This window comes from Columba livia, chromosome 2 (assembly GCF_036013475.1).
Source record: "Columba livia isolate bColLiv1 breed racing homer chromosome 2, bColLiv1.pat.W.v2, whole genome shotgun sequence".
NCBI classification, from domain to species: Eukaryota; Metazoa; Chordata; class Aves; order Columbiformes; family Columbidae; genus Columba; species Columba livia.
The window spans coordinates 26,324,402-26,349,307 of record NC_088603.1 but is presented as its reverse complement, the minus strand read 5'-3'; the positions used below and the strand labels follow the sequence as shown (position 1 = coordinate 26,349,307).

General features: G+C 37.9%; 1 pseudogene; it reads right to left on the bottom strand.

Moving 5' to 3' along the window:
- LOC102097821 (probable acyl-CoA dehydrogenase 6) overlaps nt 1–24,906 on the bottom strand; it is an 87,474-nt pseudogene that overhangs the window by 24,542 nt on the left and 38,026 nt on the right.

Here is a 24,906-nt window from a genome sequence, read left to right as displayed (position 1 = left end):
CCCCCCCCCCCTTTTTTTTTCCTCCTCCTGTGTTCCCATCACATTCAACAACTTTGGAACTGGCAGAACAAAATGCTAGATATATCATACTTTGTGCATACTTTAGTTTAGAATACACCAGCTCGTATGGCAGAAGGTTCACATGTGAACAGTTGCTGAATTTTACTACCCCTTCACTTATCTAAGGAAGAAAAATATCCTAATTACATGAGAAAACAAAGGAAGTAAAAATTACAGTTTCATGCAATTCAATTTACTTCAAAGCTGGGCCACCTGTAGATGAGATGGTCCACCTGCCTTGTGCAAAACAGTGTTACCAAGGACATAAGATAGAGCTGCTTGTGCCTAAGTGGTCCATTTAGTTACCTTTTAGAAGCACTGTAAGCTGGTTTCTGGATTTATACCAGGGATCAGGTCTTCTATGACAGGTGCAGTCTGGGTCCATTAAATAATCCTATTTGATTCCAAATTTCTCTTTAACTGTATTAATCCAAGTGCATCACTGCAATTTCACTAGAAGATAAACACCACACAGCTAAAAATTCTTTATGTTACTTACTATCTGGAACAGTGCATAAAAAAATTAAAATAATATTTAGAAACTTCTGATAATCCTCTAATTAAACTAGATAGACATTAAAATAAATTATGGATTTCCTACAAATAATTTAATGAAAAGCAAGTTATAAAAAGTATGGATTTTTTCTTATGAACAAAATCAATTAACTAGAAAGGAAAACAGCAACGGATCATGCAGGAAGATTTAGCCCCATTATTTCATTATCTCCACTAACTCTCTTGAGAACTACCTTCTGCACATAGTTTGATCAAGGAGACAGACATAGGACTCCTCTTTGCTGATCAGAAAACTTCTGTCAAATTCGGCGCTATTGTCTGCAGGAAGACGTCACAGTAATTTGTCAGAGCACAATATGTTCAATTTAGCCATCCTGTATCCAACAGCAAAACCTTTAAAAGTAGTTTCTTGTCTTTCCTTTTTCCTTGAAGTCCACAATTCAAAGGCAGATGAGATGTCTTTTACTTTTTCTACCATGCTTGTTTTAATTTAATTGTTCAAGTTACCTACAGCCTCAGGCACTTCAGAATAATAGTTTCATTTGTCCATGGTTTTAAACATATTTTTGCACTGAAAGAAGAAACATACTTGCATGTAAAGTAGCTAAATTACAAAGCTAGTAGATTTGACAAGGCTAATTCTTCATTTGCTCTAAATAAAACAATCAGCACTTAAGAGATATTTTTGCTGCACAGGAATGATGGAAGAGGCTGAAGTGAAGTAAGAATGAGCGAGAGGAACCCATTGTGAAAGTGTGATGCCATCGTTTTTGGAATGGACTAGCTCTGCAATTTGCCCATGTGCAGCAAAGAGATCTGTTTTAAGGAAGTGCAAGCTTTAGTAGAGTTGAAGAGGTCATGCCCCCATCACGTACATCTTCAGGTTTGCACAACAGATGGTGGCTGTGCAACTACAGGAGGGACCTTGGACAGAACTGGGGAGACAGCAGCAGCACAAACTGTAGGAGAAATCCAGGGCCAGAATGACAGCTGCATGTTAATCTGTTGTGCTCAGCCCATGCAGGGTTAGAGCTATTGACTCACTGACAAATACATTTAATTTGATTGCTTTTGGATGCGTCAGAGGCAAGTGTTACTGCTCCTGCAATATTACTTTTTGCCTTCACCACACCAGAGTTTCCTTCCTTTGTGTTTCTTACAAATGACAGTGCCAAAGGCAAGGGTCAGGGAAACCAGATTCTTTCCATTAAAATACAAGGCTGCCTAAAATGGGCAATTTGTGAGGTTAACTTACTTGTGACATCTGACCCAGATCCAGCTTCACTGATTCCGAAACAAGCCACAAAATCTCTAGCTAGAGTGGATACAAGGAACTGGGTTTTCAAATCATCCAAACCAAACCTGCAACAATATAATAAAACAGATATGATAGTAAAAGCTTTTGAAAGTAAACTTTATCTATAAGTTCCTTACAAATTTTGTTCTAGCCACACAGTGATCAATTTTCCAATGACGAGGTGAAACCTATCCCAGAGCCAACAGACAGGGTAGTTACCCTCGAAAGCTATCACTCAGAGCCTTCATCAGAAGTGCAGCCACAATAATTTTAAACAAGGTTTTACAAGTATTCAGGCACACTACTCCCACAGCAACATGTGGTTTAGATGCACAAAATCTGGTCTTTATGCCTATTGTTTTGAGAGCTATCAGGTCCAAATAAACATAGACCCTGGGATTCCCCCTAAATGTTCCTGCACCAGTCTGCAGCCAGCCATGATGGAGGATCTTCTCTCTCCATGTCTTCTGACTTCCGTACCAGCTCTTTGCTAGGTTTTAGTGGTGACTGAAAAGTTATTACATGTGATGGCACCCTCCAAAAATATTTGTATTTACATGATTAATATTTCACATCCGCATTAAGCCACACAGTGAAATCCATTAGTGCTTCTTTCAAGCAGCTCCTTTACTCTCCACAAAAATAAAAATGCAAAGAATAAATGGCTGATAGCATTTTAACACAAAAAATTCTCTTGACAATATTTCAATTCAGTTAAAAGGCACTCTTTTTTCCCAACATTTAGCTGCCTTTATCAATTCAAAATATGGTCCAACTAATTTCCCTGTTGATTTTGTCCTAATTCACATTTGCTGCTTTGGTCGTGCAATATGAATGGTGAGCTTGTGGTCTAGTTCTTGAAACTCACTTGTGCCAGACTGAGAAACACCTCAGGTCATGAGATGCCTCTTCTGTGAGCAGAAATCCATAAAAGTCAGATTCCTCCTCAGCCTCCTCTTTGGTATGAGGCTTCTCAGGTCCACATCTCCATTCATCTCCTTCGGCTTGGTGGCTGCAGTCACCTGGGGCCTCCTTCTAAAACACTGTCCTAGCACTTCCAAAGAGGCAAAGTCATTTTAGCTAAGACTCTGATACTTCCTCTCTACTGCAACCCCGACCAAAAAAAGCCAAAGAACATGGGATGGCCAGAGAACACGGTGGGAGCTGGCAGACACTTTCTGCACACAGGGAGCTCAATTCCTAGTCCTGTCCCCGCCGATAACAATCACAGCAGCTATCCTAAATAAATACAAGAAGTGATCTTGCAGTGTTTACTCCTTCCTCCAGCATACTTGGACAAAGTCCCCTGGTGTTATGCAGTCTATTTCTTTTTTCTTTTTCCTTGGGACCTGATCAAGTACGGCCAGAAACAATAACAAAAAACCAAACACAAAACAGAACAGAAAAGTAAAACACCCCAACAACATGAAAAGAGCTTAGGAGAGGAGCTAGCAGGGGTTTCTGGCAGTGCTTTCTAATGCTTAAATCTTTGCCAACCCTTAGTTATTTCAACAGATGATTCCCATGACAGGAACTTCTCTCAGAAAAATATTTTGGGTTTGATATCTTTGTTTGTTTGGTTGAAGTTCCAGAAAACAGTTCAGCTCTTCCCAAAAATGAGGCTACAGAAGAAGTTATTTTGCAATTAAAAAAAAGTCTGGCAACATGATCTTCAGAAAATCATGGATCTCTATGCCTTGCAGGAAGGATTTGCAGCTCAGCAAGCAACTAGCTATTGTGTTAGAAATATGTTGTTTCTGTAAAATTCTACTCATCTTAAACACATCCCAGGAATATCTCAGGTTTGTATGAATGTAATACCCAATTCTTTCCAGTTTAACAGCTCTAGAATTAGAAAACTGTTTGCAATGAGCTCATGATATGGCTCAAGACAGACCAGACTGTGTCTGCTTTCTGGGCTGGGGCCATACCCCAGAGCATAGTTTCCCATGAGATTAGCTGTGCAGCCTTACCATGGCCCCAAAATATACTTTCATGCATGTGTGTATGTATACACATAGGAGTCTACAGTCAATAAACTGGAGCTCCTTGCTGATGCTGGGTAACCCAGAATTCCCAAGTGTTGCAGAGAAGTGGTCCATCCTTTCTTGCTCTACAAATAACATTGCTGGAATGTCATGAATACAAACACAAAAATGGCAATGGTATACAATTGCATAAACTGTAGCTAAGAGGACAACGAAACCTTAGCAAAATGCAGATATAAGAACAATTCCTTGATTCACATAGCTCTGTTTATGTTCTTTTCCAATTAGAAATTTGAAGTAACTTTTATTCCTCTCAAATATATATATATAAATCTGTTTTCTGACAGGTTAGATTCCTACATTGAGTGAAAAATCACACATCACTATTCTGACTGAATTGGCCTCATAATCATCTTGTTAGAACCGCAGATCTTATTCACTATCTTTTCTTATGCTTTTGGGAAAGAAAAACTGAGCTGAAATAAATTAATTAAATTAGTAAGGAAATTTCTGAGTAGAACTGACAGATACATTAGTATGATACAATATTAAGTGCAAACTCAAATTTTGAATCTGAACAGCTGCAGGCAGTTCTAACATGACTCTCGACATTTGATCAGCTCAAGACTTCTTGCACTAGAGCTCATGCATTCAACCGCTATTCAAGTGAAAATGAAGCAAATGAAACAGAGAAGTTTTCAGATGTTCTGTATGTTATTCTACAGTATCCCAAAAATGACACAACAGTTTGCTCATGGACTTTACAGGAATGTAAAGATTTTCTTTAGGCAAAGAAGGGGGTCACTCTGACCTACTGTCACTTTTCTTCTTACATACTAGCAAGAGGTGCATTTCTCCCAATTCCCTTTCTGTTCTGCTCCTTGACTCAAACTATTAATAATGCAGTAGCCGCATGCCATATTTTTGCTTCTGTGTAGTCCTGCACAGGCATCCTACCATCCAGTTCCAGCTCAGCAGTACTCCCTGGATCTTCAAGATACACAAAAAGAAGCAAAGAAAACAGTAAAAAAAAAAAAAAAAAAAAAAAAAAAAAAAAAAAAAAAACCCACCCAAAAAAAAAAAAAAAAAGCTATTTACAGGCACAGAAAGGTAAAAAGGGTTAAGAATGACCTCTTCCTATTTTTGTCCATTTCCCAGCTGATCAAGTCAATGCTTTTCAAAACTGCTGAACTGCTGTTCTGATTGCCAGGTGCAGCTTCTCCTCTTTACAGCAAACAGAAAAAGAGACAGTAGAACTTTAACTTTTTGGACATTAATTCACATAGATGCTGCTGTTCAGGATGGAGAAAGAATCAGTGTTGAGTAAGATAATGAAATAGAAAACACTCTTCCTACCAAATTATTATATTTATCCTTACTGTTTTCCTTTAAATAACGGGGTAACAAAAAAAGAGAAGGAAAGTTTATTGCCTACTGCTGAGATAAAAGAGCTCTACACTGATCTGGTATCACTGTGGATGTCTCATCCTGTATGTTTGTTTATAAGTCCAGGTGAATGTATTTCATTCTCTGCTTCAGCTGAGAGCTGCTTTCTTCACTCTAAACATGAAAGCAAGTGAAGTATTATATCTGAATGCATTTGAAAGACTGACGGAGAGTTATGTGTAGAACCAGATACATCAAAGTTCAGACCACTGCTGACAAAACATTTTGCATTTAGTTCTCAAATTTAGAAGTGCTGCTGTTTCACTTAAAGGAATCTGGGTGGGGGGAAATGGAACAGCCTGGGCATCTTCAAGTGAAAAAATCCTCTTTTCTCCTGTATTTTTCAGCACGATAGAAGTGCATATAAATAAAAATCTGCACTGCTGCTTTCAAGAATGACCAATAATATAACTTTCTGAAGATTGTCAGAAAAAGATCATTAAGAATGTAGTGAAAATGGGAAGGAGCAGTGAACAGGCAAACAGATATGAGTAACCTTTTCAGAATTATTACTCTCTTTGTAGTTTATGCAATTAAAACTATTACTATAATGCTTCACTGCTTTACTACATCAGAACAGAGTAACATAAGAACAAAAAACTGCAATGGATCAAAATTCCATTTTCTTTTACTCATAGATTTTTTTGAACTCCTGGGAATAAAAGGCTATCATGGGTGCACAGTACTATTCTCTGAAGTGTTTTAAAATACTGATTTATTTTCATTTGCACTATAAACTAAGCTGCTGTTCCAACAGACATACAGAACTCCATGCCTTCAGCAAGCTTTTTGTTTATTACACAAAGGGGAAGAAAAGTTTTAGAAATATTTCCCATGGCTGAGACCTCCAAAGTCACACATACCAAGCAGAAGTATAAATGGATGCCAAGGGAACAGAGCCTAAATTCGAGGCTCTACAGTGGAATTATAGGCATCTTCATTCATAATCTGAAAAAACAAAAAAAAAAGAACAAAAAACAACCCCACCTGCAAACAACCCAACCCTAAAATGCTCTTCTGTGCACGTAGTTCCCTCTTGTATACAGGTTTTGTGAAGATAAGTTTCTGACTTTACTCTCATTATTTGAATTTAATCCCCACCATGGCCTTTCAGAATTTTAGGTCTATCCATAGGCAAACTGCTGGACCCGTTAGTCACCTCCCTCTAGGTTTGCAAACTGCTGTTTGAATGCAGAATATCTGTGAAACTTCTACATGAAGAAGTAGTTGGTAACTGCTCCTTTTATTGAGGGGGACAGGGGAAAAAAAATGGATCCAGAAAGTGCAGGAACCTGAATGATAGCAAGTGATAAAAGGGACACAATGACACAATCAAATGAGAGAAAACAAGATGAGTAATTGCCTGGAATGGGCATAATTAGGAAGAATGATTTGGTACAATTTTAGGACTGACATCAATATTGATCATTATTTCTGAAAAGTCATAGTCAGTGAGGAACACCTAAGAAAAGCAAGAAAAAACAAGTAAATTATAAAATAGAATTAGACTGACCCTAATCATTACAACGAAATACATCTTTAATATGACTGTACTAGGATATCTAGCTGAGAAAAAACACAAACATGAATAGGGGGATTTTGGAATTAAGATTACTGGTAGGGAAAACAAGGTTCTATGTTTGGAAACACATCACCTACTATTAAACAAGGCCTATGTTTTAATAGATAATATTCTAGCATTAAAAGCATGTGTTTTCTCCCTTAAACCAAACTGCCTGAGAGAGGTAGAGAGGAGGTTCTTCCCTCAAACTTTACTGAAGAGCAGGGAAATATCTGCTATGGAGGTATTTTTTTTCCTGCTCTTAAGCAGGTTCAGTTTTAGACCTAAACACATGATGGTTTGAGTTGTAGGCTAAATCAAACTTTCTGAAAATTATCTTGTAGGAGCAGGAGTAGCCATGCCAGTTTGCACTCCAATAGCCATAGAGATACCTCCATAGGAGATACTTCCCAACTATTCTGCCACTGCAAGTCCATGACACCATATTCTGCAGAAAAATCAGGTCTATGATACTGATGTTCTAGAATGGCATACGTGACAGGGGAAAAAAAAATTGCTGCTTCAAAGACTTGCCAACTCCAGTTTCACTGCTAATTTTAAAATATTTGACAATTATCAGCTTTCCCGTCGGAAAAGTAATGCCACACAGTTATTCACAAAATCTGGATTTTAAATTACACCTGCTCTAATTACCCACATGCAGATCAGGTCACCTCTGGTTATCCTAAGTAGCATCATTACTTTTACTGGAAACAGGAAGAAAAAGTAAAGTGCTTCTGAAAATGACACCAAAAGGCAAAATTGTTCTTTTTAACAGCAAGGTCATGTGAAAAAATCATTACAAGGTAAGAAGTGCTTCAGTTTCTTTATGCTAACCCCGATTGCACATGTTCTCCCCCCACAACACACTCACATGGACCTTCTTCACACTCAGCTGACACGCCAGCACAAAGCAAGACCATGTGTAGGTTGTGTCCCCATGTTAAATTACTGCTGTAGCTCACAATCCATGTTAGACACAAGTACAATATCAAACACATGTATTTCATATCCTGGTACCTGGTTGCTGTGGTCATTAAAGCATTTTTCATTAGTGGGAAGCTGATGACCCAGGGATTTGACCAGGCATGAGCATGGGATGTTCCTCCTCCCCACATTCCAATCTGCAAATTCAATTAAAGACTATATTATTCTTCACCTCCTTCCCATGCCCAGCGCTGATAAATCCACCACTTCGTGAAACACAGAAAAAAGCTACATTGCCATGATTGATGAAATAATTTCTAGCTGTAATAAATAGCTTACAGTCCAAAGGAAATACACTGAGAAAGAGAAGGTTACTGCTTGACGTCAGTTGACTGAGAAGCTTTGATTAGATAAAGTTTTCCGCTTTTTTTGTTTGTTTTCTATTTTACTCATTTCAAAGCCAACTGAGAACATTTCAAACAGATAGATACAATCTGCCACTCCTCACTTACAATACGGGGCAGGCAACCCTCTTCCATTTTCACTTGGTGACATCAAACACTATCTAAGCTCACCCATCTACTGCTTGCCTTGAAGTTTTAAAAAAACATCATTAATTAAAATCAAATCATTACAGCATATACAGACACTGGGGCTCTATGTGCTGTCATCTGTTTCCTAAACCCACAGAAACTATTTTTGTTCATCCTTTTTCTGCAGGAGGAAATGAAAACACAAATTGAAAAGACTAAGTGTGAAGTTCAATTTTCAAATAACATTTCTCCTTAGGTCATCCTGAATAGTCTGGCTTACCAGAATTTAGAAAAAAAAAAAAAAAAAAGCTGTTTTTCTATACTTGCATCTGAAAGTAAAGAATGTTTTTAAAATTATACACAAAATTAAAATTCTTAGTGGGAACTTCAGCAGTACAGTAAAACAACAGTAATACAAGAATGTGTTTAGTATATTATATAATTCAATTCTCTTGCCTTTATAAAGGCCCCATCAATAAATAAAATGTTCTGAGGAACAGTAAGGAATGTATGCACATGTAAAGATAAGGCTATTTAAAGCTGTGTGGTATGAGAGAGTTGTTAATTTTATATGAAACTATAGCAGAGTTATAATAGAAAATGTCAGTTTTGGAACCGCTCAAATGCTTTCCATTTGATTTTATTTTTTTACACTACTCAATGATTTTATTGCCAAACTACAGTTATTACCAATTTTGTCTTTGGTTTTGTCAACTAAGCAGTTATATTCTTATTTTTCACTTGTTTTCACAAATCAAAGCCTTATTTTCTTGATTTACCTAAAGCAACTTCACAAGAGGAATGCTATTCACGAAGCTGACCCAAAGAAGGACGCTTTTGTACAAGTGTACAGCTTACATACATCCTTTGTTCATAACATTATTAATTATAGAATACTATATAACAGACTTGCCTTGTTCTCACTTGAGATTGGTTACTAAGTGGTACAGTTTAAAAACAAAATTCTGCAAAATGCCAGCTCTCAAAATGATGATACTGAAGGAATTTCCTACCAAAGGAGGAAACTAACCAGAACGAAGCCTCAGGAGATGAGAAGGTGGGGGGGGGAAGCCCTACCAGGCAAAGAGATGATGCATCCTCAGAAGATTTTATAATCTGGAGATAGATAATGCAAGAGACAACCACAGATGCAGACAGGCAGGAAGGGCAAAAGCAAATGGTAAAAACATTAGTCAGACAATAACCAGCTTTTCATCAGTTCTGCTCCAGGAGCCAAAGTGAAAGAGTTTCATTGAGAAATGTGAGTGGTTTGACAGATAATTACAGAGCACCTCTTTTTAGCCTAAAGCACTTGATCAAGACATTCCTTTGTCAGTGCAGTCTGTGCAGCTGTATCCCAAAGTAATTTGGGGAACTCTGGCCATGGCTAAGGACAGTGGTATCCCACCTCTTTGGAGAACTAGGTCTCTGCACTGAGGCACACTGCCAGCAGTGTCACACACCACAGCAGCAGGCAGCACAGACTCCAAGCACCAGTGCAACTTTATTTTTTCCCCAGCACATTGCAGCAGCCTGGCTTTCACAACCCCGCTGCCGTGTTCCAGTCAGCTATTTTGCGGCTCCTCCAAGATCACCGCCCTGCATGCCGCAGGACTCAGCTCTTTAACTGAGACAAAACCACCAGGTTATTCTTGTTTCCACCTGTTGCAGCAATGATTGTGAATTTTTTAGGGAATGAATGTTTAACTTTTATTCGGAATCAGACTTACTTTTTCAGAATAATTCTCATTTGCAATAAGGAAATAAGCTGGTGGTAGGGGGTCATGTTCGCCAGTCTCATCAACAAACATCACCTCCTGGAAGTACCTGTACCTGTACAATGGTGGAAGTACCTGTACAATGATGTAATGCTTATAGGTCAATTTAATGTTAATTCAGAAAAGCAAACAGCCTGCTTAATATCATTTTTGGTGAAAAATCCATACTGAAAGGAAGCAAACAAATTTCATATTTTTTATTTATAATAATAGCAAACTATATGTAAATATTCACATGTAAGACATTTCTAAGGTAATATTTCATTTAGCTTTAGGATGAGATTAGTGACCTTTAGGGAATTGTTTAGCCATATTTCCATTTTTAATATGCAAGAAATATTAAAAGAACAAAGCAAAGCAAAACTAGGCAGGAAGACTAATGCACTAATACTTTTATAATTCAAAACAGATAGAAAAAGGTAACTCTGCTACATTCAAATTTTTATTGTTTTGCTAAAATAGCACAACATCCAGCTGTTAAACAGCCTTATTTGATATCTTATCGGTTGTTCAATTTCAGATTCTTTTACAAAGAAATTAAATTATAAAGTCCAAAGCAAGAACACATGAATATGCAAATAATTAAAGATTCTGCACTGCAGACCCTGGGCAGGACCCACACTAGAATAGGGGAAAAGTGTGAGAAGGAAGAAGCAGCAGAGCGGAGCTGCTATGGACTGATCACAGGCCCTCATCCCCATCCCCCTGTGGGGCCCAGAAAGGGTGGGAGGTCAATGACTCAGGAATGAAGGACTGAAGATGAGCCTGGGGCAAAAGGCAAGAGGATGGAGGGAACACATTGATTTAATTTGCTTTTGTTTCTCACTACACAAATTTATTTTCATTGGCAGCAAATTAAATTAATTTTCCCCAAGCCAAGTTCGCATTGACCATAACAGTAACGCGTGAGTAGTCTCCCTGACTTTCTCTCAAGAGCTGAGCCTTGCCATCGGGTTTTATTCTCTGTCCTGTTGCGGAAGGCGAGTGAGTGAGCAGTTGGGTGGGTGGCTGCCTGCTGGCCAAGGTAAATCCACCACACATAGTCAGTCTGTTCAACTATTTTTCTTTTAAATTTCCTCTGTGATTTCCTACTAGTCACCACCACTTTATTTTAACCTGGAAAAAAGATAAAAATTAAAAAGCTCCTTATATTTATAGACCAGCTTATTTCTACATGTTAAGTTTGTGATAATGCAGTGGAGAGTGGAGTGGGAGTCCAAGATAAAACAATAAGTTTTAAACCCATTGTTTTTGAAAGATGCAGATGTGCATTCTACTAAATCTGACAATTTAGAGTATCAGGACTTCTATATATGATATAAGCAGACAGCAAATATGATGCCTAAAAATACAAATAAAATAGTGAGCCTATCTGATCTCCAGCTGCAACATGTCAAAACACAAACACTGCTGAGATGATCATCTGGGAAAACAAAAGCAAAGAATGTCTATGAAAAAAAAACAACTATCTGGAATTTTCTTCTGAACCCCATCTAGTAGCTGTCAGTGGGAATGACAACATCTGTGTGAAAAGACCCTATAAGTGAGTTGAAGCAAGGAGGAACACAGGGACTTCAGAGCGTTTTAAGAATGTGAGTGAGCCTGAAAAAAGCAACGTTGAAAACACAATACAGCCACATTGGTAACTCAGTCTTAAATGCTTATATAATTTATCTTGTTTGTTTATATACCTTCCAAAGTTCACATAAAGTGTATCTACACCAAAGGAAATCACGCAGTGTTATTACTTCTGCTGGCATATAACTCAGTGCAAGAAAAAACAAACATGTGCTCTTATTTCTAGTGACTAGAAAGACAAATAAAACATGAATCAACTCCCATCTTGAGGATAGGTCTGAGAGACTCCCACATCTCACACTAGAATAACAGAGCTAATTTCCAGTTTTCATCATAGCTTATGACTTTAAATCAACAGGAGTAAAATTTAAGTGCTCAAACCTTACTCATCTGTCATAAATATGGTTCAAGAATTTCAATTCCAGAGGACTACAAAGAGCCCTGAAGTTACATAATTGCAAACGTCATCAGGTAGGACAGTACAGAAGTCCTACTGTAATTCCTTTCCTCCTTCTATACATAAAAGGAATTAAAAGAATTACCAAAGATGTAATCTCCACATTGTGCAATTTCCCACAAAGCCATTCTGAAAAGCTGAGTCCGAGCAAGCTCAGATAATACATCCTGCCTTCTTGGTTATTTGCTTCTTGCTGGATGCAGTGGAAAAACTCTAATTTAATGCAACAGAAACACTGTGAATCCACTTTAGTCTTGTTGAGATGAACACATATATATCGCTAGGCTACTTCCCCAGGATCAATTCACGGAACAAAACAAGCAAACAAAAATCCCAAATAAAACCCTTGTACCAAATACAAAGTTCTCCTTAACAGGTTACCTAAGTTAGATGGATCAGATTCCCTCAGTTTGACTGAATGTTTTTCCCAACAAGGAAAAATTTCAGTGCTCTACAGATACTCACTAGTTCATCCAAAAATTCCAAGGCAGATAAGAACCTCCTCTGCTAGTCAAAGTTTTACTTGTAATATCACTCTTGTGATCCAGTGGTCTTTGGAAAAGTAAAAATATGGATTGGCTGCTCACTCCTTTTCAAATATATACAGTTAGCAGGAGAAGTACAATCCATGAGCAATTAACAATGCAAATAATGTGGTCCTGCAGCACTTGTTGACTAGAAGTCACCATGATTGCCACTTTAGAAACTAAATTTGCTGAGATGGACTGGATCTGAGGTGATTTGATCTGTCTAGCACCATTTTAGATTATGACAGAGCTACATTGGAAAACACAGAAGCAGCTTCACCCACAGTGAAAGGATTGAAAAAAAACAACAAAAAACCTATAAAGTCAACACATAATACTAAATGGGGACTTGACAGTGCCTGCAACTCAGCAGATAAATGCACTGCACAGCCTTGTGTCTAGCTGGGGGCAGCACTGACACATTTGAAGAGGGTTCAGAGCTGTGTAGGACACTACTTCAGAAAGCCAGAGCATTATAGTCTAAATCACTGATTCACAACAGCAGCACTCATTACCTTCTGACTTCCAAAAACCTCACTCACTAATTTGTAAGGTTTCTCAATTTTCTAAATGGTTATGCAGTGCCACCAGAGTCAGCAATCACATCTACATAATTCTTTAAACTCAGAATGGTATCAGACCTCTTAAAACAAAACAAACAAACAAACAAACAACAAACCCAAACAAAAATGTGTATAAAAAGGGTTACAGGGAAGGAAAAGCTAAGTTGCACAGTATAATAGAATAAAAAGAAAACCCAAGATTGCACACAGTCCTAAGCACCAGCTATTGCATCAGAGCCAACTCAGAGAAAAACCTTATGCAATCACTCATCACGGATTCCTCAGTCATGTTCTGCTTGCTTTTAAACAGATTATTTTTCCCCCTTGGATCTGACCCAACATCAATTCCACAGAAGCATAGTTAAACCATCTTATTTTTTTTTCTTTAAGGTTAAAAAGTACATATCTCAATTATTGTACATTTGAAAATGTCAGTCAAACAAAATGCCACAACATGAAGAAAACAAGAAAAAAAACATGGAAAAATGAAGTAAAGTGTATGGGCTGAATATCACAGTTTCTGAGCTTCAGTGGCAAAGCCATGCTACTTTTCATGAAGTTTCTCTTTGGGCAAGCTCATAAACAAACCATAGTCTAGGTTTCAAGAATATCACCTCTGAAACCTCCCTCCTGCTTGAGGTCAGTCAATCAGGAACAACTGTCAACCTCCTTATGTACACTAAACATATACATTCCTACAACTTGTTGCACATTCGCCTGGTTTAAGCTTTACTTGAGGATGCTCAGTTTAGTTCTCTGAGTCAAGGCTTATCCAGCAGGGAATACTTTTCCTCTCCAGCTTGAAGGTTGCCACCCTTCTGATAAACAGGCAAATGTTGCATCAACATCCTTCACTGTGGTGCATGTCTACTACAGCCTTACTAACACCACTGTGAATCAGCCCTCACAGACACCAAACTCTGCCTTTGGACTTGATGAGCCATCTGCCAGCCTCACGTAAAACGTGCTATTCCTCCCAAGAAAAAAACTGTGCAGCTGCTCAGCTACCATCTTTTAAACATATTCATTCATTTTAAACACGTAATAAATCAATTAATCTCACACCTGGACAAGACTGAAGCAGGCACAACATTTTTTATATGCTGCTGGTGCTCCTACTCAGGAGTCTGCCTCACGTGAACTACCGCAAACTACTACAAAAAGATCACAGCAAGTTTTCCTTCAATAGGATCTGAGGTGTGAATACACAAATAAGTACTATAAAGAATCTACAGTAATGTAGAGACATTCAGCACCCCACAGGTAAGCAGGTCAAATTAAAATCTTTAATAGACTTATTGATACTTAACAGACAGTGAGCCCAAATAACATTCTCCAGTTTAAAAACAACAGAGAAAAAGGATGAGTAACAGGACCGAATACAAGGATGTATGTTTGTAAGGGTTTTTTAAAAGCTGGATGAAAAGGGGTCAAGATCTCAAATCAGAAGGAATTGTACTTGGTTTTGTAGCAAACCTTATGAGTAAAAAGCAAACTAATTACTTTCATTTCTTGAAGGCATCAGGATATAGAGTCAATATTCAAAAGATCCAGAGCTCATTCTGGCTCCTCTGAATTCCACATAAATAAATAACTAAACTGAAAAACAATACTGTGTGATTCAGGGATTAAACAGACTTGTTACATTTGCTGCTTATCAAAATTTCTTCACTAAGAAATTTAATACAAAGGCTGACTACTTATCAGCTGAAAGCTGTGTTTAACTTTCTTTCCTATTATACAGGATCTTTTATTCCATTCCAACCTGAAAAATAGCTTGTTGGAAATCCAGATTTGTCTGATATGGAAAACTTTAGGCACTTAGCTCAAGATGTCACTCCCAAAGGAATAAATTTTACTTGCAATTGCAAATTCTGCAGTCTCCAAATGTCATTATAAACTGAGAATTAACAGAAATGGGGGGACAAATTTGAGAAATACTAGTTTTGAATAAATTCTAGAAAAAACAGGTTTGGAATGTGCGTAGTGAACAACTAAATGAACTTCGGACATGCTCTGGAGTTAGCCTAGCCAGCACAGGGGTTTGAGTTCAGCAGCACTGAACTCGGAGCAGATGCACACCACAGGAGGCTTCCACAGGAACTTCTGATCAGCACAGATTTGCAGGACTAAATGATTTTTCCAGTGGCTGACCCCCTAAGTCCTTGAGAAGCTGGGCCAGATACTGAAAAAACACTGCACCATCCCAGAATATGTGCCACGTTGCAGATCAACATATTCTTAACACGGTGACAGCAACCCAATTATTAGTGACATCTCTCGACTAATGCCACAGCTAGAAGCACACCTCTCTGTCGTTACGTAATTTCCTTGTTTGTAAGTATTAACAGGCAAAATTCTCCTCAGCTGGCAAGGTCTGCATGCACAGGGCCATCAGTAACACAGCCATCAGCAAGGGCAGGGCTGGGACCATCAGTGTTACATCTCTTTGTCCCCAGCACCTGCCAAGCCTTTGTCCTGCAGTACAGCCCATCTCCCTGCTGGAGCATTTCTAGATGTCTCAGTTCCCCAGTACAGCAGAAATCAAAGGGGAGCATCTTCTGTATTTGGTGACGGTTTGTGAAATCTGATTGGCTTTGAAATAGCTTTGAGTTAGGAAAAGTAAAGCAATAAAAGAACATCCCTACTTCTGAGCAATAGAGTGTGGTTAGCTTTTTAAGACAAAACTGAGATTTTTCAGGTTTCAAGGAAAGGTCATGAGTTTGATTTCAGACTGGGAAAAAAAGTCAAATAAAAATGTAAAAACCTCTAATATTTTTATAGCATGGAATTAATGGGGGGTGTGGATATTATTTTTAAATTTTATTTGTGTGTGTGTTTTTCTAGTGTTTTTTTGTTTGTTGTGTTTTGTGTGGGGGTGGTTGTTGTGTGTTCCCCCCCTCCAAACAAACAAACAAACAAGAAAAAAAGACGTGCAAAGGAAATTTCACAATAAAACCCCCTTCTGGGATGAAAATAGAATATTTTTCACAGTGTCAAACCAACACATTTCCCCTTCTTTTTCTCCAACCAAGTAGATATTTCAGTCAAACTGCTTTCCCTATTCTTGATAATTTTAGTGGAAAAAACATTTCATTGAGAACTTTTATTTGGTTTTAAGGAGTGTGGACAAACACTTTAAACACTATTCTAGAGCTGAAAATATCTGGTTTAGGTTTCTTTTTTGCCTCTGATTCTGTGTGCATCCTTGCCTTTAAGATATACATCAGCCATACTGTATCATAGAACAGATTATCCCTCCCCAGTTGTACAAGAGGGAACACAACAGGATTCTAATCTGAACTGCAGCCTCTGATGTGAAATACACTACATCGCATTTTTGTTTATGTTGAAATTGGAGGATGTGCCTTCTATGTGGTACTGGCCACAAAGGAAATGATTTTCAGTATATTGAAAAACATATGGGAAATCAAATTCCCCATTCAAGACTGTTTTCTTCAAAAGAGCCTTCACTCAAAATATTACATTATTTCTATGAGCATTTCATTATCACCTGTGCTATGCTTCAATAAATTATTCTTGATCAGGATTATCTGTTTCTTCGTATTGATTTGGTTCTGAAGTCAGTAACAAATCGGTACTCAAAACTACAAAAAGCAAGTTATTTCATGAGGGAATGACAGCACCCAGCTTAGAGCAGATAAAACAGTAATAAAGAACATATCCAACTGCCTAATGACACAATGAGGTCTGTAACATACATAGCGAATAACCTAGGATAAAAGAGAACAATCACATGATTAAAGGTATCCATAGAAGAGTGAGATGAGTTAAGAAAAAACCCCACAAAATCCCCCAGAAAATTCATTCCACATTCCCTGATTCCCAGTCCTACCTGAACAATGACTTTGACCTGAAACATTTACACACACAGTAGTAGAACCACTCTCTTACCACACAGTTTAACTGTAATTTTTCACAATACAAACAGAAAATAGTTCTAGCCATAGCAAAGCCAAGTTTTATTATAAAAGTGCATTTACACTATTGAATGTATAAAGACTTGCAGCTAAAGTCAAACCCCTCCCGATCATGAATATTCTCTCTGCTATGTATGGACCATTCAGGAACCTGAGCAGGGACATTCATACATTCAGCTACCACTCAGGAGCTCCAGGAACATCAGAGACTGGCTATTTATCTCAATCATTTGCCTTTTTATAAGTAGCTATACAACAAATTACATCCCACATTCTTCTTCTTAAAATATCATACTAGAACTACATAACAACAAATGTCTTCTTCAGGAAAATAATACCTTGAATATGTGGTCACATAGTAAATTTGCAAAGGAATTAAGTTTTGTTGCATATGCTGAGTAATTCTGAAAGGGAAGGTATATTAAATCAACATATATATTGCATATATTCATATTTATAGGATGGCTCTGAAACTGAGACTGGAACATTTACATTTGAAAATAAAATCAGAAAAACAAGTTCATGTATCTGGGGATGAGGGGAGAAATCCTTTTTTTCCCAGAAATTAGGAAACTATTTCAGGAAATGGTTGAAAAATAGTTTTAGAAGTACTGCTAAATACTTGAGTTATCTTCGCAGCTCAATAACGTACCTTCCTTTCAAACTGGAAGAAAAATACCAGTAAGGCTGGAGTCCTCTCCACCTCCGGAGGAGACAAATGTCCCAGAGCCATCCTGCTTCCCTCATCTCTCCCACACATCTACAGGTAGGCAAAAACTGGGGAGGATGGGAGAGGGAAAGATAGCTTTTTTATGAAGGAAAAAGCAGTTGTCAAAACTACATATTATTACTATTTTTTAAAAGTTGGTCTTGTACTGTGCACTTTCCATTAGATCCATCTAATTGCAAACCATATTAAAAACATGATAGGCTTGGCAACCATCCATCAGATACCAGAGGTTTATTATAGCATTGTGTGTACTCTTTCTAAACAAGCAACTGAAACATCTAAACCAAAAAAGAAAATCCCAGTGAATTTATTGGTACATAGGTGTAAGAATCTCCAGAAACAGAAAACACAATTATAAAATTGTGTTAATATATTAAGGCTTTTGGGCATGTGTTTTGAGAATTACATTCCTTTCCATCTCATCAGATGTACTATTTTAGAAATACATCCAACAGCCATGAAAGTATTTGGCTGAATTTCACATGCCCCCATCCATCCAGCTCTAACAAAACAGGCTTCTGTGGCCATGAGACCCTGCTGAGTAGCACAGAGCTGTAAGAAAGGGAACTGAAGAGCATTTTATCACCATAAGCACCTTTTATCATGGTTAGATGGCTGACTGTGTAGCCACACTACTAAGGTTGCTGATGCACCCTTTGTTTTCCCGTGGTCTCCTGGACACTCTTTCTGTTTAAAGAGAAAAATATTTTCCTCCACCTTCTTGATGCTCTTAAGCTACATTTCCAAAGGGCTGGCTGATCATCTCTCCAGTATTTCAGAGACATCCTGAAGAGGAACTGGGCTGAACTTGTTTGCTCATTGACAAGCAGTGCATGACACAGGAGGTGGCTGGACATGGAGGGATCATCCCTCCAAACCACACAAGGAGCCTATCACTGTTGGACCTTTGGAGTTCATCTGCAGCTGAGGTGCTGTGGGCTTTCTGCATCGCTCAGCAGGGGCAGCAGACCTGCGGATGTCTGCACTGGAATGGCTCCGAGCTTCAAGATGGATTTCCAGCATAAAGCTCGTATCTCACACCCATGGAAAGACATAGCATGTTTGACATACACTTAGCCTGGTGGAGACACCAATCCCATACCAACTCCAGACTGCCTTCATAGACTGCCCAAGAGCCAGATCTGTTGTTCAAGTTTGTGTAGCAATGATCAAAGTCCAGAGCCAGACACAAAAGCAGCAAAGTGCTATAAAAGCAGCCACAGATTTTAATATGATCCTTTCTGATGCTTCTGCAATGTCTCACATGAAGTTATAGTAAATGTAAAGCTTCACAATGTTGAGCATAGTGCATATCCTTTCAGTGCTGCAATATTATCATGTTTTCTCTCCTTCTTTTAAGGACTACGACTGTTTGTTACTCATTATGCTTAATGAGAAGACCGTTTATAGCATCTCCCAGCATTAGGTAGTCCCAAATTGAGCTGTTCTGGCAACTCTAAATTAGCAGCAAGCAAAGCAGCAGTGACTGTGCCTTCTTTCTCCAACTACATCATTATAGTGGAACATGAAGAATGAGAAGCCCAAACCAAATACACCAATTTATGCTCGACACTTACTCTGTTGAAAATAAATGAGGAAAGAATAAAAACATTGTTCATTGAATACTGAATGGCCTCAAAATTAGCAATAAGGTTTAAGACCATGTTATACTTCACTGAAACTTCCTCAAATGTAAAGCTGAAATTCTCTTTCCATCAGGGAAAAAAAAAAAAGGGAGAGGTGGGGGGAAGGAGAGGTGGAGGTGGCAAATTGAGATAAGTTTTTCTATCTGGAAAAGATCACAGCATCTCCTAGGCTACAGCCTCACCAGTTCAAGTCAGGGGACATAAAAGAAGTCAACATGAGTTAATGCTTATCTTCTTCCTCAAAAAGCAAACACACAGACAAATAAACCCATAAAAACCAGGGGAAAAAAATTGGCTCATTTATTTTGCCCACATTTATCCAAACATGGTATCTGTAATGAACAAGCTACAGATTTTCTGTTTTTCTTACAACAACAAGTGCTGGTGAGGAGTCTTTTCTTGCTTGAAATCCTTTTCACTATATGGCTGTGGCTAATGCCATTTTCTAAATTTTAGAGTAGCACTGATAAAGTATGGACTAAACTGAGACTGAGTAATTAAAGTAAGACATGAAAAATGCACCAAATACAAACTCACCTAAATAACATGCTAAAGCACAGATCTTAGCAGTTATACTTTCAACAAACCAAGTCACCATTACCTGCATTTTAAGGAGGTATACAAAAAAGAATGAGATACAATTCCTTATTGCACAGATTCTTCTTACGTGTTAGAAGTATTACCATAAAGAGAAAACAAAACAAAACACAACAAAAAAAACCACAAACAAACCTCAACTAATTACCATTTTAGGGAATTCCTGTGTCTGGGAGCTCTGCTGCTGCAGACTGAGGTTACCCTGGCTAATGTTTTAGTACTAGAAAGTGTCTCCCACTTGCAATTTAATTGCTATTCGCACTACAAGATTTGGCTTGCTTCTGTTTTTGTGTTGGAGTGCTCGGTGTTGTTGGAGTCCTGTTTAATCCAGCACTACAAGTTGAAAAAACGTGTGTAGCCTTTCAGCTTCCAGGAAAAATAGTCTTAAGCCTAAATAACTTTGAGCAAAATATAAAAAAAACCAAACCAAACCAAACCTTATTATATTGGAATGAAGAGCTTTTGGAAACCAACCACTCTTATTTGAAGACAAGTATGGATAAATTACACAACACATCTTGATTATTTTTTTTTTTCTCTCAGTGTGTCCTTCCATGCTTGGCTTTCCAGAGCTAGACTGAGTCTTCAGACAAATCCTGTCCTTTTGTTTCTGTTTCCCATCCAGATCTGGGATTAAACTGCTTCCTAATTTCTCCCTTGTTGGAAGGTCATCATCGGTGTAAAGCCAGCTCTGGGCACCATGCATTGCCCAGCCCTTATGCTAGTGAAGATCTCTTTTTTTGCCACATTCAGGATGCTTTTGGAATATCCTAGTGAGATTAATGGGCATTGTTGATCTCATTGTTTTGTCAATTACAAACACAGAAAAGATGGAAAACAAAACAAACTCATGCAGATTTGAGAGCTGGATCAGAAGACCTGTCTGTTTAGCTGCCAGCAACGGAGAATGTGCAACAACAAGGTTATATAAAAACTAATCATACTGGAATTTCATTATCCCTAATGTTTCCATGTTGACTCACTCTATTTTCTGTTTTAATCTGACCTCTAAATTTGTCAGCTGTGGCCAACAGCAGCCACAGTACTGAGCTCTGCCAGTTGCTGAGAGAAAAGTCTTCACCTCCCCACTGCCCTACTGCTGTCCCCATTTCTGGATGGTCAGGTTTCACTCTGGAGATACAGGGCACTGCCTGCTGTCAGGTCGTTCTTGCTGAGAAAACATCATATGAAAGAGAAGGGCCAAACACCCATAATCTCTTATCCCTTATTTACTCACTCATCTACCTTCACTTTCTCATCTGCTTGCATAAGCACAGAAACATTTTGTGTGCCTTTAAAATAAATGACCTGTGAGGCAATAAAGGCATGGCATTATACCATGGATTTTCTTTTAAAATGCCTTACTTCTTAGTAAAAAGGTGTAAGATCCTTTCCCCTTAATGATGACAGCAGGATCCACAAAACTGCTAAAAAGACAGGGAAGAGAATGGTGTGGAAGGACAAAGCAATTTAGAAAAAACTGTGTTACCTGTAATTTAAAATTGTGTTGGTTAAGGTCTCTATGGCAAAGCAGATGCTGCAAGACACCTAAAAGAGGTATAACGAGCAAGTCTCTTGATAAACAAATTATGGGGTTTTGTCTCAATCTTGAAGAAGTCAAAGGAGAAATAAAAAGTCCTGGAGCTGAGAAAAGTATAATTAATCAAGGAACACAATAGATGAGTAATTTCAGGGAAGAGCATGGGAAAGGAAGGCAAACAGTGGACAGTGATGCTCTCCGTCACATAAAGCAAATAAGAAGGAAGTTTAAGAACAGAAGCATTTTATTTTAAAATCTAATTCAACAAAGCAAGGTGTGGTAGGAAATACGAACCCTTACAACAAACTTGGTATGTGCTCTAAATAGAGATTCCTTTTGGCAAAAGGGAACACTAAGAAAAGGCTGCTTGAGAGGCAGGTGGAGACCTTAGAGAAACTTAACCCAGTTGCACCGCTCAGAGTAACTCAGAGGCACTCCCCAAACACCAGCAGGGCAAGATGTAAGCTGGAAGCATCCAGAGCAAACCAGCTCTCAAGTGTAGAGAAGTTGCAGAAGTAGCAGAGCAGATTGGTTGGAATTTTTCTACAGTACACTTCAGTGGTTTCTCTGTCTCCCTGCACAACATAGTAGGTCCCTACTTTTAATTCTTAGAAGGACACTTTTTTTTTTTTTTAATGAACTTGTAATCTTTACATCAGCTTTCAAACAACCTTTGTGGCAAGAAGGTCTTCCACTTAAACCCACCCTTTTTGTAATGCTGCAAGCAACACTACACACTCTTTAAAGAGTGTCACTGACACAACAGAACAACTGTATGGATAATGCAAAAATCAAACTAGATTTATATGAAAAAGAACTCCTGCCCCTTATCCAAACTCTCTATAAAGTTTCAGATTTGCCTGTTTAATGAACTATTTGGGTCTTTTAGATGACAGAATGGCAAAAGACATCAACAAAATCAGACAAATTTTGGTGGTTTGTTCTATAAAATTTACTTTTTTTTTTACTCTCTAAATTCAGTGTGAATTAACAAGCTGTTGAGAGGGAGTAACAAGAAAACTAAAGGCTGATGTTTTTCTTGTTTATCTTTTTCTGTTTACAGCTGAGATTATTTCCCATTCAATGATAAATGATTTAACATTTTTCACTACTCTCAATGATACCACAAGCCAGGTTTCTTTTACACAGAAACCTAAAACAAAAATATACAAGATAATTTACTACTGAGAATTTATACCTGAAGTTATATATGTACTTGAAATGTTCATAGAAAATAATTCGCAGTCAGAAATGGATGGATTTTCTGACTGTTATCTCACAGGGAACAGACTTATAAACATGTATTTGAAATTTTGTAATAAACGCTTTGTCTGAACAAATTTATGAAGATTCTGAAGACAAACTGCCTGTTGTCAATACCAAATTGATTCCTTTTTCATTATTCCTACTGTGACACTGTTCACTGAAAAGACTTATTTATATCTGTATCGTATCTATAAAGAAAGATGCTCTTAATGGTGATTAAACAATAGACTTGAGGACATGAGAAATCAAGCCAAGTAACTCTACAGATATACTAAATGTAGATGTAGTCTGTATATAAACAAAATAATATTAATTTATTGAATTCCTACTTAAACTTTTCATATATATGTATTAATATTGACCATAGGACATCCTCTGTTTTTATTTTGATTTACTTCCTATACTAAGTTACAAAAACTAGATTTGAAATTACTCATTGCACTGTTATTTCACTGTTCTTTCAAAGGCAAAATCTTCAAAGCATTTCCTGAGTTTAATGAGAAAAACAAACATATGTAGACAATGAATTTAAGTCAGTACTTTAAAAAAAAAAATCATAACACAGAAAGTACTGCAGATATTTGCACCACTGAAGATTAGCAGAAGCCAGGACTCCCCAGTCACTGATATTAGGCCAATGTTTTAGCAGCTGCATCACAGTAAAAATTCAGCCTGGGTCAGACACGAGCAGATTTCTGTCACGTTAGCCAGGGCACACAACATGAGATTTCCCAATCTACTCCAGCTCCAAAAATGAAAGATGCTACCTGATCTGGCCTGAAGTCTGATGGAGATGTTAACCCTTCAAATATTTGTTGGAAAACTTATATTGCTATGTTACTTTCCCATAGCTCCACAGTACTTTTTGGTGTTTCTGCTGTTACTGTGACTCCACAACCAAAGTAATGATTCAGCAGAAGGTAGATAATAAATGATCCAATAGCCAGAAGCTGAAAAATAGCAAAATTGAGTCTTGAAACAAGACACAGATTTTTATGTCTGCAAGTATAGCTAACCACTATAAAAATATCATCAAATAGTGTGCTGACCATTCGTCTATAAAAATTAAAGTCTGATGTCTTTTAAAACATATACAGACATATCTTTACTGCTTACTTCCCCTCACACCCCTCTTCAGGGACATGACTTTTTACAGTAAATATTTGAGCCTACTGACAAGAAGTTTGCTGTCCTCATTAACTTTTTCCACTCATCTTGGAAATAATCTATAGAGATCCATAGGCCACAGGCTAAAACCTGCTTCTCTAATCTATACACAAGTACTGGATTTGATCAGTTGATTACTGCATGGAACTTAATTGCCATATTAAGGCTGAAGTCAGCTGATGCACTCAAGCAGTCCCCTGCTTACAACTAAATCGGAATTAAAGAGTTAAAGAAATTGAAGGATCCTGTGAGTTCCAGAAGAGCAAGTCCCAGCTGCATATCTTTTCCTGCTCATTTAATACAACTGCTGTGTCTCCAGCAGTAAGGTTTCCAACTGTTGGTGATAAGTTAAAATCTCAGTTTTATTTGCTGGCAGTTTTTCAGGCTATATTTCTCCTTTGCTTCCTCTGTCCTAAATAGCTCCTTTCCTTATTTATGCCTGACACATACGTTGTAATCACACACCTTTAATCACTCCCTCGCTCAACTGCAGAGCTCTATAATTGCTCTTACAAATCAATCCTTTGAGCCTTCTTCATTTCTTCCCTGAACTCATGAGTTTGCCAAAAACTTTCAGTCCAAGACATGCCCAGCTAAGAGCTCCCATTCCAAATCCATCTCAGTGTTGGTAAAATATGCAGTTAATTTTGCATTTGGACAACGAGCTGTAAAAGAAAATTTCCCAAAACACAAGAAAGGTCGACTCCCTCTTTTTTGAGCTTTCACTAGTAATGACAATGATGACCCTTTCAACATGCGGTCAACAGCTGCAGAAAGCAGCCTTGTAG